Source organism: Scyliorhinus canicula, chromosome 19 (genome assembly GCF_902713615.1).
Source record: "Scyliorhinus canicula chromosome 19, sScyCan1.1, whole genome shotgun sequence".
Lineage (NCBI taxonomy): Eukaryota > Metazoa > Chordata > Chondrichthyes > Carcharhiniformes > Scyliorhinidae > Scyliorhinus > Scyliorhinus canicula.
In genome coordinates, this window is record NC_052164.1 from 84,427,715 (window position 1) to 84,443,318 (window position 15,604).

The window sequence follows — 15,604 nt, forward strand, 5'->3', positions numbered from 1 at the left end:
AATGCCAATATTTTGTAGTCATTAACAACATGAACATCCAGAATGAAGACAAATGATTTTCATGGAAAGAGCATGTACATAAAGCAGAGAAAGCAGTTGAGAGTTATGGATGTTTATACCTGCCGATGATTATCTGTGCTGACTGCTCAGTGGTGAGATGTCTGCTGTATGGATTTAACATATTACTCAAAAAAAACTCTTGCACCAATAGCATTCAAACAACTCTTCAATCCAGTGAGATGCTAAAATATACATTTCTCTTCTCCGAGAAAACATCTACAGACATAAATTTCCATCAGATTTGTAAAACTACTCTGTAATATCGTGACAATGTAGCATTCAAAAAGCAATCCAGAGGTTGTGAGTTCGTAGTCCTGATGTGTTAAGCTATGAAATTGAACTTGGAAAATCTGGTAATTCATGACGATAAAAGTTGTCAGATTGTCATAACAGCAATTGGTTCACGAATGTCCCTTGAGAAAGGGAACCCGATCTGACATACCTGTGAGTCCAGTCTCAAATGATGTGGTCGGGTCTTAATAGCTCCCGGGCACCTAGAGATGCACATCTTGCTAATGTCATCCATATCCTTGTGCAGGCAATATTGGCCTGCTGCGAGATCACTGTTTGCTGAACAGCCTACATTTTGCCATTTGCTTGTCCTCTCTCCAGTCTGGCAAAAGGCCAAGACATGGCTATCATCATTTATTCAATTACTTCCATCTAACCCAACAGGTCTTGTTCCAGTGGCTGGTGATGCTTTCCAACTCCAGAAAAGTCTCTGTCCCCGCTGGAAACCTTAATCCCAAAGAAACATAAACACATTCCCCACCACGTAGCTCATGATCACTCTCAAGTCAACAAGCATCACAGGAAGCCGAAGGAATGCATCGGAGAAGGGTATGGACCATCATAAAACAAAAATCAGATTTCAGCGTCAGGGGGCAATCTGTTGTCAAGTCCACTTCTGCTGCTGTTCCCAATCCAACCGTTCTGAATACCACCCGTGGGATTCTCCGTTCCTGCTCCGTTTTCCGAAGCGCCAAATTCTCCCTCCTCGCTAGCAGCGGCAGTGGGGTGGACCCGCAACGGAAAATAGCGGCCCACCCAGGCTGAGAGCAACATTCTGATCCCACCATAGTTAACTTTTAGCCTGACAAAGGTCTCACATGATGCACAAGCAAAACTTTCACGAGCAGCAGAAAAACAAAGCAGCCTACTACTAAAGCATGGGGACTGTAGATATTTATGGGACATTTGGTGGGGTCGAGTTTGTGGTTGAAAAACCTGTGAGTCCAATGACACTTGCCATTATTCATGCACGAATAGTACAGCAAATTCAGGAAAGGACCAGATTTGTGGTTAAACACAGAAGGCTAGATTTTAAGGCCCCCCCGCTCCCTCACTGGAAAAGTCGAATGGAAACCAACTGACAATAAAAAGCTTCGCCCACAGTAATAGCAAACTTCGGACGGCAACAAGAAGGAAAGTGTGGGACTTCCATGCCTCAATGGGAGGAAGTCCTCTACCTGGGAGCTGCTGGTCAATCTGATTGGCCAGTGGCCCATGAAGTCCCGGTCGTGTCAGAGCTCAGTAGTAGGTGATGCCAGAGCTGCAAGCAAACAGGATGAAGGCCACAGTAGGTCCAGACTCAGGTAAGTCTTGTTTCAGCAGCACAGATACTAAAATTGGAATGACACAGAGAAGGTTAGCATGGCCCCTACGCAAGGAATGATGCACAAATTTGTGAAGCATTACATATTTTGGGGGCGGCACGTTGGCACAGTGGTTAACATTGCTCCCTCACAGTGCCAGGGATCTGTCTTCAATTCCGCCCTTGGGTCACTGCCTGTGTAGAGTTTGTATGTTCTCCCCGTGCCTGTGTCAGTTTCCTCTGGATGCTCTGGTTTCCTCCCACAGTCCAAAGATGTGCAGGTTAGATGGATTGCCCATGCTAAATTCCCCTTAGTATCCTGGGATGTGGTGGTTAGATTACGGGGTTATGTGTATTGGGAAGCCCAGATAGGTGCAGACCCACTTGTCCACGTGTCCATCTTAGGCACTGGAGAGATTCTGTGATTCTAAGTCAGCGGTATTGCGCTTGGAGAGATCGAACATCTTGCGGGGGTGGGAGGGTTGCAGTGGTATGACGGAGGAAGGAAGTGGGTACAATTACTTGGGGGTGTCTCCAATGTGCAAAGGACACCATCCCAAAAATAGTACCTCCTTCCTACCTGCGTTTTTAAAAACTTTTTTGAAAGGATATGCTGCCCTCTCTCACTTCCTGCCCAGGCCAATCGTGTTATGGCATGAGCAGTATATTATTGGAGTAAGTTGGCAGGTGGGCTGCTAATTTTGGTGCCTGCCCAAACTCCGCAACGTGTTATGGGGACAGCTTGGGTGTAGCCAAGGTGGTGGCGGTCTTGCCATTCCTCGAAACACCTTCTTGCAGGCTTCAACCCTGAAATCCACCTGTTGCCATTTGAGTTGTGATGTTCCACCCTGAGCTTCGCAAATAGGCCATCGAAATGCATTGAATTGTGTGAAGTTACTGTATTTGTAAGGAAGATACAAATTAAATTCACCACAGAAAGTTTAGTCTTTTTAGTTCAAGGTCAATTATTCTTGTAACAATGTGATGAATGTTAGTTGCTGAAAATTGACCTCTTTGACACTAAAAAACAACTATTACAAGCATAGCATCTCATTGCCTTGGGTATTAATTGTTAGAACATAGAAAAATACAGCACAGAACAGGCCCTTCAGCCCACAATGTTGTGCCGAACTTTTGTCCTAGGTTAAGAACAAATAAATCTACACCCAATCATTCTACCGTAATCCATGTACCTATCCAATAGCCGCTTGAAGGTTCCTAATGTTTTCGACTCGACTACTTCCACAGGCAGTGCATTCCATGCCCCCACTACTCTCTGGGTAAAGAACCTACCTCTGACATCCCCTCTATATCTTCCATCATTCACCTTAAATCTATGTCCCCTTGTAATGGTTTGTTCCACCCAAGGATAAAATGTCTCTGACTGTCTACTCTACCTATTCCCCTGATCTTATAAATCTCTATCAAGTCGCCCCTCATCCTTCTCTGTTCAAATGAGAAAAGGCCGAGCATCCTCAACCTTTCCTCGTAAGACCTACTCTCCATTCCAGGCAACATCCTGGTAAATCTCCTTTGCACCTTGTGGTGAATTATAAACCTAGTAAGTCACACTGGTTGTATTATATGTATTGTGTCCTTGTGGGCTCTGTATACGAGCCGTTGCGTGGCTCTGCCCATAGGGGGAGATGAGGAGTTTGTACTGGGCTCCACCCTTGGCTCCGCCCATGGCTCTGCCCATGGTTCCTCCCACTAACCGGAAGTATAAAGCTCTGCAGTCGTGAGCCTGCTGCCAGTTCATCTCATCGCAGGCAGGCTCAGTTGTAAGACTATTAAAACCACTGTTCACTTCCAATCACGTGTCTTGTGAATTGATGGCCTCATCACACCTTTTCCAAAGCTTCCACACCCTTCCTAAAATGAGGCAACCAGAGCTGCACACAGTACTCCAAATGTGGCCTTACCAAGGTTTTATACAGCTGCATCATCACCTCACGGCTCTTAAATTCAATCCCTTTGCTAATGAACGCTAGCACACCATAGGCCTTCTTCACAGCTCTATCCACTTGAGTGGCAACTTTCAAAGATCTATGAAAATAGACCCCAAAATCTCTCTGCTCCTCGACATTGCCCCCTTGTTCAAGAAGGGGAGTAGAGATAACCCCAGTAACTTTTGACCAGTGAGCCTTGCTTCTGTGGTGGGCAAAGTCTTGGAAAGGTTTATAAGAGATAGGATTTATAATCATCTAGAAAGGAATAATTTTATTAGGGATAGTCAACATGATTGTTGGAGATTTTTTTAAAAATCCCATTTTAAATGCTTTTTTTATCCTTCCTTTGATTTCTCTTTTAACTTTCTCACTCTTCTCCTAATCTTTCAGTCCCTCTCTTTAGTCCTTTTTTTGTACTTGAGTTGACATGGAATTCCCCAACTCTGATATGGGGCGGGATTCTCCTTGGACCGGCGGGGCGGGCCACTACAGCGCCGAGGAGTGGCGTGAACCACTCCGGCGTCGGGTCGGCTAGGCTGGCACCGGAGTGCTTGGCGCCGCGCCAGCCGGCGCGGAAGGGCTTGACGCCACGCCAACCGACACTGAAGGGCCGCCGCCGGCCGGCGCGAGTTGGCACATGCGCGGAAGCGCCATCGTGTGCTGGCGTCATCCCAATGCATGCGCAAGGGGGTTCTTCTCCGCACTGGCCGCTGTCAACCTCCAAAGGGAAAGAGTGTCCCCACGGCACAGACCCGCCCGCGGGTCGGTGGGCCCCGATCACGGGCCAGGCAACCGTGGGGACAGCACCCGGGGCCAGATGCCCCCCATGCCCCCCCCCCCCCCCCCCCCCCCGAAGACTCTGCAAGCTGCCGGTGGAGCCAGGCCCCACCGGTAAGAACCTGTTGTGATTTACGCCGGTGGGAGCCGCCGGAAATGGGCGGCCACTCGGGCCATAGTAGGCTGGAGAATTGCCGGGGGGGCCGCTGCCAGCAGCCGTGTCGGGGGGTCGGAGAATTCCGCCCATGGTCTTCCATCTTAGATCTGTGCATCTTAATCCATAGGGCTAGATTCTCCCGAAATGGGGCTATCTCCCCATGCCGGTGTCATAACGCCAGCATTGCACTCCCGAGTTTCCTCAAAAAAAGATAAACTGATTCAGTGCCCTGCAGGGGGCGAGCAGGGACCCGGAGTGATTCACCCAGATTTATCTGTGGATATGGGCCCCAGTACCTCCGGTCTGGAGTCCGTGCATGCACATGCCGGTGGCCTTCAGTGGCCGCGCCAAGCGCCATGGTGGTCTCGGACCGCGGAGGCAGCTCCAAACTGTAGGCCCCCGATTGGCCGCACGCTCTTGCATTGGGCCCCGATTTGACCCCAGGCCGCCCATAAGGCCCTCTACCGGTGCCTGATCCCACTATCCTGCACTAGGGTGGCGCGGACTAAGTCCGCAGCCGCCACACGCGGTTCCTGAAAGGCAATAGGTGGTTAGAACCACGTCATTGGGAACCTGGCCAGCTGGGAGTGGAGAATGGCTGTGCGTGCCTCTGGAAATGGCCCCCCCAGCTGAGCGGAGTAATTTGCGGAAAGGCCAATTCTCGGGTTCCGGAGAATCACCGGAGCGGCGCCGGGCCCGATTTCGGCTCAAAAGTTGATTCTCCGCTCCTGTGCCAAACGCGATTTTGGCACGGGGCTGCAGAAAATCCAGCCCATAATCTTTCAATCCGAGACAGAGAGTGAGATTTTAACTGACTCAAATCCCTTCTACTTGCAGAGAGTGCAAATTGGGCCTCTTGTCGCTTGCTCTCTTCCTTGAGGTGCCAGATGTCATGTTTCCAATATTGAGCATTATCAACTCTCACTTTCAGCAACATGCTCTCCAAACAAAATCAATCTTAACAGTAGTATATTTTGCCATTTCTCAATAATTTTCTTCATTCTCGTTTTCTGCTGGCACGAGTTTGAGTCTCACGAATTTTCGCCAATTGTTCTATTTCCACCAATTGGTTTCCCAGTGGGCCTCCCAGCCACAGAGACTGGGGTAGAGGACCATATCAGAGTGCATTCATTCAATGATGACTCAGGTGCAGAAAGAGAAATAAAGAGAAGGAAAGGAAGATTGAATGAAGAGTGAGAAAGGGAAAAGCAAAATAAAGGAAAGAATAATAATTATAATTTTTCTCAGTGTCACAAATAGGCTTACATTAACTCTGCAATGAAGTTACTGTGAAAATCCCCTAGTCGCTATACTCTGGCGCCTGTTGGGGTACATTGAGAGAGAATTCAGAATATCCAATTCATCTAACAAGCTCGACTTTCGGGACTTGTGGGAGGAACCTGGAGAACCCAAAGGAAACCCACGCAGACACAGTAGAACGTGCAGACTCCGCATGCACAGTGTCCCAAGCCAGGATTGGACCTGAAGATAAGGACCAGACAGGCAAATAAGGACACTCGAGTGATATTCTATCCTTGCCGATATCTGCAACGAGAAGTGATCATTCCTCAGATAATTAATTCAGTTGGAGGTTGCTATTCCCAAGTGAACGCGCTGGGCCTTAAGGTTTTGAACATATTGCTCACTATAACGTTGGATGCTTCCTCAGAAACTCTCCTTGTCTGCCACATCCCTTCAAATGTTACCTTTTTCATCCTACCATTGATCTGTTTCCTGCATCTTTGCATCTGAACCTAAGATAATAAAACAATCTCGGAAAATTTGATGGGAATAGTTCACTCAGATCTATCCTGCAGATCCCACATTGAAACAAAATCAAAGAAGTGTGCCAGGTAAACTGATCTAAAATAAAATGAGGCTTCCAGATTAATTTTGAATGATTTAACAATCTTCTGCAATTCAATTCTTCAAACATTTGACTCTTGTAAAGGATTCTGATGTGTGTACCAGGATTTTGCTTCGATCGGAGGTTTCAAAACTTGCCTGAAATTGGACTGTGGTTGGGGCTCCTTCAGTGTTTTGAATGATAATATAGATTCCATAGAATTTACAGTGCAGAATGCCATTCGGCCCATCGAGATGCACCGTCCTTTGGAAAGAAAACCCTATTTATCCCCACACTTTCCACTCTATGCCTGTAACCCATTTATAAAAACCACAAAGAGCAGAGGTCCCAGAACAGATCCCTGCAGGACACTACTGGTCACCGACATCCAGGCAGAATACTTTCCATCCACTATCACTCTCTGTCTTCTTTCGGCCAGACAGCCAAATTTCCCTATATCCTATACCCCCTGACTTTCTGAATGAGCCGACCATGAGGAACCTTATCAAATGCCTTACTGAAATCCATATACACCACATCCACTGCCCGACCTTCATCAATGTGTCTCGTCACATCCTCGAAGAATTCCATGAAACTTGTGAGCCATGACCTGCCCCTCACAAAACCATGCTGAGTATCTTTAATAAAACAATGTTTTTTTAAATAATCATAAATCCTATCTCTCAGAATCCTTTCCAGTATTTTGCTCACCACAGACGTAAGGCTGACTGGTCTGTAATTCCCAGGAATTTCCCTATTCTCTTTCTTGAACAGAGGAACAACATTTGCCTCCTTCCAATCTTCCTATCTACTCTATCACTGTCCCTCAAACTTTTGTACACCTTGGAGAGGTCCCCCCCCACCCCGTTTTCTCTGCTCTAAGGTACGCAATCCCAGTCTAAACCGCCTCCCTTCACAACGGAAATGTTCCAGCCCTGGCAACATCCTGGTGAAACCCCTCTGCACTCTCAGTCGTGCAATCACATCCTTCTTATATTGTAGAGAACCGAACTGCACACAGTACTCGAGCTGTGGCCGAACGAGCATTTTATACAGCTCCACCATAACCTTCCAGCTCTTTTTCAATGCCTCGGATAATAAAGGCAAGTATCCCACATGCCTTTTTAACCACATCATGTATCTAACTTCTTTACACATCAAAATCTATGGAGACTGATTTAACCCAACACTGTCGAGCTCCATTTGAACATACCAATTACAAAAGTTGTCACTGAACCATTTGTGCCTGCCTAAATTACGTCAACCTCTCAAATAATTGACTTCCCACATTCCGAACCTGATCCAGGGTGTCAGCATTCCCCATGCCAAGCAGTGACAATATGGAGGCCTTGATATGCAGGTGCCTTGTCAATGATTCAAGGCACTATTGTTTTCCCTGTCCTCCCGGAGTTGTTCATCTCCACATTCCCACACAGCACGTTGTCTGTTCTCAGCTCTGTTAGATTTTTTTGCCTTTACTCTGTCTGGTTATTTGAGACCCAAATCACAATCCCCTTTAACTCAACTGCTTGCAACCAGAGTGCACTACAAACAGATTAAAAGTATAATTCAGTATAGCAGTAAAATTATGGAATTGTAGTGTTTGAGCTGGCTCCCATTATTTTGCAAGAAAAGGCGATGTTGGCCTTTCCCAGGATTCATGTCAGCTTCATTGAAATCTAACCTGCATGTAAAAGGAAGGACCCCACCTGTACTGGTGGGACTAATCTCTGCCTTGTCATGAGAGCAAGTTATAATCTTGGATAGCAGGATCTTGACAGCTTTCTGATGGTTAAATAACCAGAGTAATTTTAAACGCTCCCTGTACCTCTGCCTCCTCATCAGTTTCCGATTTTCATGTGGAGTTAAAATTGTCACCATGGAGTCAGAATAGCCACAACATGAGTGGAATATTTGTTAGTTGGAATGGGAATTTGAGATTTATTTACATACTTCATTCAGCGTTAGGCAATTGCGGGAAACTATGATCTAGTCTCTTTGAAAACAAAGAATATTAACATATCCTGTAATGTGATGTAAATAAAGTGCTTCTTGTCGGTAAACATAAAAATAAGAAGGAAAAAAAGGGAAGATTTAGTATTGCAAGCGTGATGATCTTTTTGTGTGTGTTTATACTGTCATTTTAGTATCGTCGTGTGCGATTTTGAATTGTAAAGTTTGCAATTGGGCTCTGATCCAAATCCATAAGGGAACAGTTTGAGGCCCCTGAACAAGACAGACTCAAGCCTGTTGGGCCAGACAATGAATTACATGTCACCCCTGCTGACCTTCTTCATAACGTGCTCAGAAGCTGTTCTTGACAAACTTGCCCAGATTGGATTTCAGTGTTTGGAGAGTGGGGCCCCCCCCACGGTAAGCTCTCAACAGATTCCAAAGTTAAGAGCAGAGTTACCCTCCCGGGCAGAATTCTTGTGTGATCGAGGCAGTATTAAGGACTGACTACAGGCCAACGTAAAGAAATCTCTGTGATGAATGGCCTCTTGATGGAGGCAAAATTGAACAGATTTATTAAATATACATTTACCAATTACCTTCTTTGCTCAGTGCCTATTGTTTTAAGCAGACCACTCCTGGCATATTAAATTCATATACTTGCGAGACATTTTAACTATTCCATAATTAATCTAGTCTATTCTTGGGAGATGGACTGGGCAGAAGTTTTCGTGCAAACGCCATAACCTCTGGTTACTGTGAGCACTTTTGTTGAAACTAAGGTAGGTTACATTAACAAAAGGCCAAAGGAAATAAAGGCCATGGGCAGGGTTCTCTGTCCCACAAAAGCCGTTTTCTAGCGTGGCGCGCCCCCATCGACGGTGGGATTCTCCGTCCCGGCAGTCGGCCAATGGGGTTTCCCATTATGGGCACCCCCCCCCCCCCCTCCCATGCCCCCCCCCCCCCCCCCCCCCAACGTCTCCCCCCCCCCCACGCCGTCGGGAAATCTGCGGGCATGAGTGCGCTGCCGGCGAAACGGAGGGTCCTGCTGACGGAGAATCCAGCCCCATAACTTTGAGCAATGAAATGCAGCTACCGAGGCCATGAAAACATGGAGTAACAATCATAATTGCTCAGTGCTGTGGCAGAGGTAGTTCATTACTGTGACTATATTCGTCTATTATCTTCCTGTTCCTTTTGTACACAGTGGTCTTTCAAAATAATTCGCGCAAAGAAGAGGAGGCAGATGATAACTCTGGCAGTGTCCTGGTCTCCTTTTCATCTCCATCAACAGCAAAGTACAGATAGACAGATTAAGGGACATTGAAACGTATCCCCATCCTGCCAGATTTTTAATACAGCAATGAAGAATGCAGCAAAAGAAATGGGTCACATCCCAATGGATATTTTGAGGAAATCATTGAACAAAGGAACGGAAGAAAGATGAATGTGGTACCACTGCTTAAAAAGGCACGGAGAATAACCAAGGGAATTGTGGACTCTGTGATAACATCAGTAGCTGATAAACTAATAGAAAGCAATCTGACAGAGAAAATAGTAAAGAAACAGCAAACATGGTACAGGAAGTTAAATCCTACAGACCTGTACTGTCAACAGGAAAAAAAGTCTTCAAGTGTTGGATTGCAGATTTTACTCTGTGGTAGTTCTTGTCTGATAACTCACCCAGGCTTCTTCCATACCCACTTAGGTCAAGAAGGGCAGGGGATGCATGGGATCGCGACCATCTGCAAGTTCCCTACCAAGCCACTCACCACCCTGACTTGGAATTTCGCCTTTCCTTCACTGTCCTGGAACGCCCTTCTGAAGAGAACTGTGGGCATTCCTACAACACTGGGATTGCAGTGGTTCAAGAAGGAGGCTCACCTTCTCAGGGGAAGTTAGTGATGGGTAATAAATAGCCAGCAATACCAGCACCCCATGTACAAATAACTTAAATCCCGTGAATGATTTTTTTAAAAAAGAAGAGGTATATGCATTAAATTGGATGTGGAATTCAATATTTTTGTTATATATGTGGGTTAATATCATTGTACTGCTGCATGGTCCCTTTAAGAGTGAATCATGTGATAGTCCATGACAGTGTCAGCTATTTTGTGGGCTCAGAGTCAGTTTAGACTAAGCTTTTGTACAGGTAACAACCATCTAATAAACCTTTATTGCATTCAAACCATGTTCTTCAGCATTTCCTTTTTTATATCCTGCAAGTACAATACACAACAATAGTTCATACACCGAGGGTCCGAAACTCCAGTAGAGTAGCTGTTCTCGAGTAGTGATGGCTAGCAAGTCTCATGTTCACCTGAGCAGATAGGGCCAGACTTTGTCCTACACAACGTGGATATTAGCATACGCAGGAAGGGTGAATTATACATATTTGCCCAATGAGTCCCAGTCGGCTTACATTAACACTGCAATGAAGTTACTGTGAAAATCCTCTAGTCGCCACATTTCGGCGCCTGTTCGTGTACACAGAGGGAGAATTCAGATAGTCCAATTCACCTAACAGCACGTCTTTCGGGACTTGTGAGGGGAAACCGGAGCACCCGGAGGAAACCCACGCAGATGCGGGGAAATGTGCAGACTCCATACAGACAGTGACCCAGCGGGAATTGAACCTGGGACCCTGGCACTGAGAAGCAACAGTGCTACCATCTGTGCTACTGTGTAGTCAAAATAAGAAGAGCGATCAGAGCAGTCTCAATGCATTGCGAGGGAAATACACATACAAGAGACTGTATGTCATGTTTATCATGGTTAGTCTGTCAAGGTCATTAATCTCCTTGCTGTGCTGCAAAGCAATCATTGCCACAATCATCCCTCCCACCTCAGCATGCAGACAACATTTTTCACCACGTTCCTGCAGTCTAATCTGAACAGCCCATTCCTCCTGATGTGTACGTCTCCTGTTTTTTAATCTGTCCTCATAATTGTCATGGCAACACACAGTGGTTCGCACTGCTGCCTCACAGCGCCAGGGAATTGGGTTTGATTCTGTCCTTGGATGACTGTCTGTGTGGAATTTGCACATTCTCCCCTTGTCAGTGTGGGTTTCCTCCGGATGCTCCGGTTTCCTCCCACAGTCCAACCAAAGATGCGCGGGTTAGGTGGATTGGTCATGCCAAAATTGCTGCTCAATATCCAAAAGATGGGCAGGTTAGGTGGGGTTACAGAGATAGTGGGCCTAGGCAGGGTGCTCTTTCAGAGGGTTGGTGCATGTTGCTCGTTCTGGGTGAGTGTGCTTAACACTCAATTTGGCTCTGTTTCTTTACTTAGCTCTGGAGTCGCCAGGTATCGTTAAGATACCGCCACAAGTTTCAAGGTGAAGTTCAAAGCAATAAACCATACACCAATTAGTAAGTTCAAACAACTGAGTTTATTATAATACAATTATAATAACTACCCATGCACACACTAAAAGGATTAAACTATTCCTACCGCTAAATAAACTAATACTTATCTCAAAGGAACTGCTGGATCAGGGAACAAGGCCTCTTACTCTGCTCTGGTCTGCAGACTTCAGGTTGGTATAAGTTAAAAGGGGTCAAGAGTGTCTATCTCTGGTAGCGATCGTTGTGAGACACTTACTTGCTGGCGGCTGCTGTCCCAAAACCTCTCTCTCTCTCCTTCAGGGTCTTCTTGGCAAAAGCTGGTCGAGGTGCTGGTCCACGGAGGAGTGCTGGTCAAGGAGAGAGGAGGGCTAGACAAGAAGACTGAACCATGTGTGGGACCTGTCTTTTATAGGTCCCAGGGATCCGCACCCCTTTGGGCGGACTCCCTTACCTGCTCAGAATCGAATGGGTCTCTTCCCAATCGATATGTTTGAATCCCCCCCCAATACTGAGACTGTTCCTTAGCTATTGGGCGGGCTTTCAGGCTCTTTGTTTTCGAACCCTGCTGGTGCCTGGGTGTCTGGTATCCTTTACAATGTTGCAGTTACTTCCCCATTTGTGTCCATTGTCTCTGGAATTGTTCCATTAACATGCTAACTATCTCGGAGATTGCCTCATTAGTATGCAGAATGTTCGTTTCGGTGCTGTCTGCTTTCTTAGCAGGTAGAATCCACACTTGCTTGGTGCAGCCTGCTGGTGCTGCAAACATTGTCCATTTTATCCTATATGCTTTGCGTTCCTCCGTTTTGTTTTTAGGGAATGGCCAACTTCGGTGGCTACATGCAGACTCGATGGGCTGAATGACCTCCTTCTGCACTGTAGAGATTCTATGGATTTCTCTTTCACGCTGCCTGTTTCCTCAAGTTCTGCGAATGATCTCGAGCCCTCTGGCTTCATTCCACTCCCCTTTTGCCAGATATTCAGGGCATTCACTTGGCCTAACTTCCAACTGTTCAGGAGATTTTCATCTCCCACCATACTCTCTAGCCCACCCAAGTAAATGAAGGGGTGGGATTCTCCGACTCCCCGCCAGGTCAGAGAATTGCCTGGGGGTCGCGTGAATCCCGCCCCCGCCGGCTGCCGAACTCTTTGGCACCGGAGATTTGGCGGGGGCGGGGGTCGCGCTGCGCCGTTGGGAAGCCGCTAGCAGCGCCCCCCCCCCCCCCCCCAGCAATTCTCCAGCTCGCGATGGGCCGAGTGGCCGCCCCTTTTCGGCCGGAAAAACGATTTTCCATAAGCAAGTTCCCTGGCCTCACCATTTCGAGTGCGGGTAGCAATGGGATGAATGGATAGTTCGGAGGTTCACCCCATTTCATTTCTGACAGTGCAATAGTAGTGTTGGAATGTTCAATCTATTGCTTTTTATATTCTACTGATCGTTTGCTACTTATATATGGCAATGAAATGTTGCATCTGTCAGGAGCAAGGGGTTTCATTCTGTAAGGGTTTTGTTGATTAATAAAATCGATTCATTCAAGCAACTCAGCAAAATCCACCCATAAATCATTAAACCACCATATTTTGGGAGGAGCGGAGGAAGTGAGAGACTCTGCAGTCCATCGCCACAGCTCCTGCCACGGGCAGGACAGGTGGATAAGGTGGCAAAGAATGTATATGAAATTATTTCCTTTGTTGGACAAGGTACAGACTATAAAAGCAGGGATGTAATGATGGAACTGTATAAAACGCTGGTTAGGCCACAGCTGGAAAAGTGTGTACAATTCTGGTCACTACGTTATGGGAAGGACATAATTGGAGAGATTTACAACAATGTTGCCAGGTTTTCAACATTGCAGCTATTAGGAGAGATTTGATATGCCAGGGTTGTTCTCCTTAGAATCAAGGAGGATGGGCGATGACCTGATTGAGATGTACAAGCTAATTTAAGAGTCTTGGTAGAGTATACAGGGATGCCCTGTTTCCCGTAGTGGAGAGATCAATTACCAGGGGGTACAGATTTAATTGGTAGACGGAGCAGTGGGGTCATGTGGAAAAGCGTCTTCACCCAGTGGGTGGTGGGTGTCTGGAATTCACTGCCTAAATTGGTGGTTGAGGCAGAAACCCTCAACTCATTCTAAAGGTACCTGGATCTGCACCTATTGTGCTGTAACACTGAAGAGTGGTGGGATTAGAATAAGCAGCTAGTTGTTTTTTCTTTACAGTTGGCGCGGGCATGATGGGCTCAATGGCCACTTTCTGTGCTGTAACGTTTCCATGGTTCCATTATTGCATAACGATGTGGAGACGACATGGCAATGTTTACGATGATCTAGAAGGCTTTTTAGAATTTAGCTAAAACATGAACCTTGACCTTGATTTGCCAAGAGGAAATGGATAATGTAAATATGATCAAAGCGTACATTTGGATCACAGACACAAAGACCTAGGATGCAACACAAACAAGACTCAAGCAAGACTGTGAACTTGCAGAATTATTTTGCCCATGGTGTAGTGCATGTTTCCAAGAAGCATCGTTGAATGCGGTGTCAATTAACTTGCTTCCATTGGTGTATTTTTCATCTTTGTTCTTTGATGCCTCCTGAACAAGAAATCAATACGCAATCATTGGTGCATTCATCCAGCCTTCATTCTTAAAAGTTAGTCACTATGTTTCCTTTCTCATTACTCTGTTGTATTTAAAACTCGCAATGATCCAGATTGATTCTTTGATTTTAGTTTCGCTCAGCGCTGCCTGAACATAAAGCCCATTATTTATTGTTCACTGCAGAATATTTGGATAAACACAGAAATTAAAAAGTAAAGCAATGAGTGGGATTTAGCGGGTCCATTATCCGTGGGCGCAAATCCCGTCAGGATCGCAAAATTTCGCAAGGCCAGAAACAGGATTAGCGGCGGCGAGATTTTGGAACGCGGTCTTCCCGGGCCTGCCCCGATGACACAATCAGGTTCGCGCCCAGGGAGAGCGTAAACTTGACTTGCATTACTTTGAATGCATTATAATAGACTTAGCATGGTTAACATTGTATCTTAAGCCCTCACTGAAGCATCCCAGCCCCTCCAGCCGCCACATCACTCTGGAGCAAATTACTGCTGCCTTTTACAAATGGGAACCAGGCGGCCTGACCTCAGAGAGGGAGAAAGGAGGTGAGCTCCACTGTGACCCCGCCAAAAACTCTGGAGTGGCTGTCCGTGAGTAAATGTTGAGACCTAACAGCAATGCGGGGCGGGATTCTCTGATCCTAAGGCTAAGTGTTGACACCATTGTAAACGCCGTCGCGTTTTACAACAGCATCAACAGGCCCCCGAGATCAGCGATCCTGCGCACTACAGGGCGCCAGCACGAAACTGGAGTGACTCACGCAGCTCCAACTGCCAATACCGGTGTCAAACGGGCAACGCAGGTGTGCACTGGCGCGAATTATCGCATGCGCGTTACGACCAGCGTGAACTCGCGCATGTGCGTTAGTTACCTTCTCCGTGCCGGTGACGTGAATCGCACCCACCCACCCTCCCCCCGGCGATTCTCCGACCCAGCCCAGGGTCGGGGAATCCCGCCCGAGATCTCTGAATGGTACAGTTGAGTTAGAAGAGTGCCTATTAGCTTTCCCTACTTATTTAGCATTGCAACCCCTACTGACTCACCCTCAGATACCTCTATCTGGGAGAAACTTTGCAGGTGGTTGGGACCCACAGGAATGTCCACGGTAAGAATAATCTTTTTCTTCTGTGTAGCAATATTCATTATTTACATGACACTCCTGGTGATCAAATGCATTAAACAACTATTCACTAAATGCAAGGGCCCAACAGTCAGAATGCTTCACACTAAGCCCAATGCGCCACTATTCAATGAAATAAAACTGCAATATTATTGTTGAAATGTTATTGATCAATCAA

The 15,604-nt window shown here is 46.5% G+C and overlaps 1 non-coding gene across 1 annotated transcript; it reads left to right on the forward strand.

The window, feature by feature from the left end:
• Positions 1-1,662: 1,662 nt before the first annotated feature.
• Positions 1,663-1,766, forward strand: LOC119954591. The gene has a single exon (XR_005458273.1). It is a non-coding gene; the product is annotated as a U6 spliceosomal RNA (small nuclear RNA).
• Positions 1,767-15,604: the final 13,838 nt, after the last annotated feature.